Below are 5709 nucleotides of genomic sequence, written 5' to 3'. Positions count from 1 at the left end.
ATAACTATAAGTGACGAGTCGGGTGACCCGGACATAGAACCGAACCCGTCCACTTTTTATGATGGATCTGTCCATTTTAATCGGATATGTCCTTTTTTATTTATTTCGATGGGTCAGACTTGTCCCTAAGACATCGGGTTGAGACGGGTCTACGGGTCGAGCCGGGTCTTGCTCACCCCTAATGTTGAGATACTTTCTTAAAGTAAATTGATTATAAAATTTTACATATTTTATCATAAAATAAAACTATAATATGAGGTTCAAAATTTATTCCTAAAATATAGTATTTTTTGGGATATTACAAAACGCATAGAATTATTTCTAGAATCAGAACTCCTTCTAAGGCCACCTTTCCCTCGACCTCTTTCTTTAATTTAATTCCCCACGCTTTGGTAGTATTAATGTCATATTGCTCTTCAATATCTCTGGGTGTTTCTTCTCCATGATCCAAAATACGTGTGACAACTTCACAAACTTTTCTACAAGATAATTCCTTAAAATATGGGGGAGCCGAAGAACTATGAAAAGTTTTGAAATCAACAACCAACTTACTATAACGCCTATCATCACGAAGACGTTCAATACTACTCTATTTTTTATTCAAGGTTCATAACACATTATTTATTATCTATTTTTTATTATAACTTATTTTGTAAAATAATTTTCACCTATGACTTATTACCAAGCCAAAGGTCCAACATTTTATTAAAAAAAGTAAGGAAAAATGGGTAGCCTGAACCTGCCCGGATAAGCCCGAGCCCAGTTTTAGTATAGTCTGGCCAGTCCGGGCTAAAAAGTTCTGATTTAATAAAAAGTAAATAATATGATACTCAAATCTTATAAATTTTCGTGTTTTAAAAGACCTGTCTGTCCGTCCCTATCCATGTTAACACCTCTAGCTACGAGCTCAAAGCTACAAGCTAGTTTTCTGGGAAAAAACCATAATGCCTCAATATACATTAGTTTATAACAATACCACTAGTACCTATGTTCATGTTATGTGATTGAAAAAAATCACGTGCCCTCCTATAATTGGATAACAATACCACTAGTACCTAAGTTTAGTACTGTGAATTTTTTAACCAAAATTTGGTCATGTAGAAATATTTATAGACCAATTTAAGTCTTTAATTTTTGCCAAAGAAATGAGAGAAATACGTATAAATTGACAAAGAATAAATATTTAAAATTTTTCTTTTTCTCACTCATCACTTATTGCACTCATTCATTTGATCTGTTAGATCTAAGAAAATGAATTACTGAGATTGAGTATAACTAGTGTAACTTAAAATATATTGTTTGCGTCATTTATTATTCATGTTTAATTATTAAGAAGTAATACATATAATTCTATAGCAGTGCATATATAGATGTCTTGCATGAGTTAATGTAATAAGTAATGTTATCTGTATACTTAACAATTAAGAATGATGTGACATCATTATCTTTATATGGGAAAGGAAGAAGGACCTATTTTTTATGTTTAGGGAACCTTCTAGGAAAAATAACGTTCTCACTCTTGAATTTCAATTCAATAATCTACAAATAATATTATTATAAATAATTTGAACATTTTGTCCATTAGATTTGAGAAAATGAATGGTTGAGATTATATATAATTAGTGTAATCTAAATTGAGTATAAACATATCTTCCTCATATATATTTTAATACTTATGGGTTGTATTGTATTCTCAATATGAAAGTTATTTATATTAAGTTATGCCAACCTTAGCAACTAAAAAAGTTAGTTTTCATTTAAATCATATTCACTTTATTGTTGAGTTTCATTTAAAATTATAAAATTGGTGTGAAAGTGGTTTAATCTTTATTAAAATGTTATTACAGATAATAAACACATAATTATTACCTTTATTTATACATTAAAATGTATTTATCACATTGTTTATTTATTTTTAAACATGTTAGTATAATTTATATATATCTAATTTCGCTAACATATGATTCAATTAATATGATATATGTACTATATTAATGATATTAATTTATTTTATGATTATATCATTAATATTTCAATAATTATTGAATTTTAAATAAAATTAATATAAAATGAATAATGTATTTTACAAAGGGACACAATTCTTTTCCACGAGAATTTGTTTTAATTAAATCCTGTTAGTTTTTTTTTAAATATTTACAAGCATGAATATTTTATAAATTTATTCGTTAATATTTTTGTATCTTATGCATTCACATGTGAAAAATTGCTACATTTGTTATGGGATAAAATCATCATCTATACTTCTATATCTATACTTCTATACTATTAATAAAGGGAAAACACAAAATAACCACCTATCATAGTGTAATTTGTGTTTTCCTATTTTACCCTCAAAATCTTTTTATTTTTACCAAAAAATCATATAATATTATTTTCTTATTTTATTTTTATTATCTTCTTATTTTAAAAGTGTATTTAAAAATTGAATATTAGACTAATTGAATTAATTCAACCGCAAATTTAGCACAAAAAATTATATTTGAATTTATAAAATACAAACTATACATTACAAACGATATGAAAGCGGGTTGACAGGCACGACAGTGCATGTCAACACGCTAGTTATCATAATAGAATTACATTATATGATATCAGAGGCTAATCATTAAAGTGACAGGTAGGGATAGCTACTCCCTGCATTTTTTTTATCATTATAATAATTTTTACCGTTTTCCCATGGAAATATATCTATTGATACACCAAGTGTACCATTCTATACGTCACTTGTTTTGGATGATGAGAAAAATATTTAATTATTAAATTTTTAAATTATAAAAAGTAGAACATAAGTGACATGTAAATAATGTCTTTACCTACACTCAAATGATGTCTTCTTTAATTTAAAGTTGAATAAATAAATATATTGTAACTTGTGTGGTCCTTCTAAAAGTTATACATAATAGATCAAACTCTCTTATATATGAATATTGATGTTGCTTATAATAATATTACTTCATTTGAGTTCATATTGATTTTGTACTTGATAAAAGAGATCACGTATGCATTGACATATAAAAAATTGCTACATTTGTTATGGGATAAAATTATCATTTTCATAATATAATTACATTATATGATGGTAGAGGCCAGATCATTAAAGGGACAGGCAGCTGCCGGCCTTGCATTTTTTTTAATAAACTTTATTAAAATAATTTTTTACATTTTTCCTTATAGAAATATATATGTTGTCCCACAAAGTTGCTCCATATGCCACTTATTATAGTTGACGAGAAAAATATTTAATTATTAAAATTTTAAATTATAAAAGTCGCACATATAGTGACACTCTTTTTAGTACACCAATGTACTCTCTTTACATGCACTCAAATGATGTCTTTATCGAGATACTCATGAAGCTCACATATTTCCTTAATTTATAGCTACATAAATAAATATAGTGCAACTTGTGTCATCTTTCTAAAAATTATACATATTGAATCAAGTTCTCTTACACGTAGATATGTTAATATTGCTTATAATAATATGACTTCATTTGAGTTCGTAATTATATTGCACTGTATTTTGTCCAAAAATTATATATTATGAATTTCAATGAGCAATATAATATTATTTTGAGATGTCAATTTTAATCTTTTGTTCTTGGTATAATTACTCATTTAAGTTTGAAAAATTCTCAACCATATGTCGTTAGCCATATATTGTTTTACCAATGTATTAGTCTTATCTTAGCTATTGTCATTGAGCTACTACATAAATATCATTTACAATAGTGAAGACTAGAGCTGGAAACGAGCCGAACCGAGTCGAACTAGAGTTCAGCTCGGTTCAGCTCGATAAGGAGTGGCTCAGCTCGAAACTCGACTCGAGTTCGATACGAGTTATTATTTTAGCTGGAGTTCGGCTCAGTTAAAGTTCGCGAATTGTTCGGTTCAGTTCAAATGGTTCATTTGAACAACTCAAATAATTAATTAAATTTTGAAAAAAATACTTCAAAAAATTTATATATATATACATATATATAAATATAATCTTGCTTATATATATAATAACAATAAATATAAAAATAATAATATATAAGTCATAATAAACTTAAAAATTAGTTTATATATATATATATATATATATATCGAGTCAGCTCATGAACCAAACGAGTTGAACTATATTCAACTCAAGTTCGGCTCGTTTATTTAACGAGCTCAATTTATAGCTCAAGTTCAGCTCATTTGGTTTATGAACCAAGTTTATCGAGCTAAATAATGAATCGAGTTTCGAACGAATACCGAGTTGGTTCGGTTCATTGTCAGCCCTAGTGAAGACAACCAAACAAAATCACATAATAAAATAAAAGATGAATTTCTTACAGATAACATAGTGATTTATATTGAAAATAAAATAGCTGAAAATTTTACCTCTAGTCCAACCGTGTATGGTTCTTTACATTTTCATTACTCAATTAATTTTAATAATAAATTATAATTAAATATTGTTGTTACCCTAAAGTTTAGATTATGAGCCGCACTAAATGATGCTATTATAATATAATCACAACTCAAATAAAAAAAGGTGGATTAACTAGAAAATATTCACCAAAATACTCACTTTACCTAACATAAAATAAAATTATCGTAACTGCGTTTCTTTGCTTTTTAACTTGGTTTCTTCACCCCAACTAGAACGACTTGATCAAGGATATGTTTTGGATAATGTTCTTCAAAGGGGTGGTACATATGAAACTCTTTACATTGAATTAGGCTATGAGAACATTGAAACATCTTAGGTGAACATTTGAAAAGGGACTCCATGTATAGATTAGAGTCATTACATGTGCATGTAGGTATACGATAATTTTCTTATAGTAAACAATTAAGTGATTATTTATAGTAGGGAGATTTATGCTAGAGAGTTAAAAGAACACATGTGATCTCTTTATAGGTGGCTTCACAAACTAATACTATTTAGGGAGGAGTAACTGATACTCCAAAGGGAGGTTCATAACGTTGGGGATGATGTCAACTTGTCCTATTAACCAATCAGTCTCATAGTGTTATGGAGAGGGTTTACCTTCTCCTTTTGGACAACATTGTGGACCTGTCAACTCAATCACTCAGGCCAGTAGGTTTAATGGTATGATATTGCCTTTGGCATGAATGAATGTTTTCTAGCATATTAAATGATGACTAGACCCTTTTGCATCAATTAGTCGATATCTTAGAATCAGCGTCGGGCTATCGAGCGACCAATGGTCTCTAATATGACAGTATTAATCGGTAGCGACCGTCAAATCTTATTGTCCATCTCTCTAAGTTTAGACATATTGTTTGTTTGCTATTTGATGCTGGTATATCATGTTTTAGCACTAGGATGTAATAGTTGCCCCGAGGCTGGTAGCTTAGTTGTAGTGGGGCGTGTCACCAAACTTATAAGTCCTTGTTCCTAGTCATAGGAATTCTAAGTATAGTTCTTCAGAGTGCCTCAATTTGAGGGTTGTTTGGAATCTATACACAAATTTCATAGTAGCGAAGGGCATATTTTTAGTTTGGCGCTCTTTCTGGTATGCCTAATGATCAGAATCTGAGGTGTCCTTAAACTACTAGGTTTTGACTTTCCACTCTACTCATTGATAAGTTTTAGGCGGAAATTTTTTCAAATTATCTAGTCATTTTGCAGACTGATCCGAGTTGAGCATGCCATCAAACCTATCTAGTTTTACCTTTGCTATATGGTTCC

The sequence above is a fragment of the Lupinus angustifolius genome, unplaced genomic scaffold, assembly GCF_001865875.1.
Source record: "Lupinus angustifolius cultivar Tanjil unplaced genomic scaffold, LupAngTanjil_v1.0 Scaffold_88_41, whole genome shotgun sequence".
Lineage (NCBI taxonomy): Eukaryota > Viridiplantae > Streptophyta > Magnoliopsida > Fabales > Fabaceae > Lupinus > Lupinus angustifolius.
The sequence above is the reverse complement of the archived record's forward strand: the minus strand, read 5'-3'. Positions refer to the sequence as shown.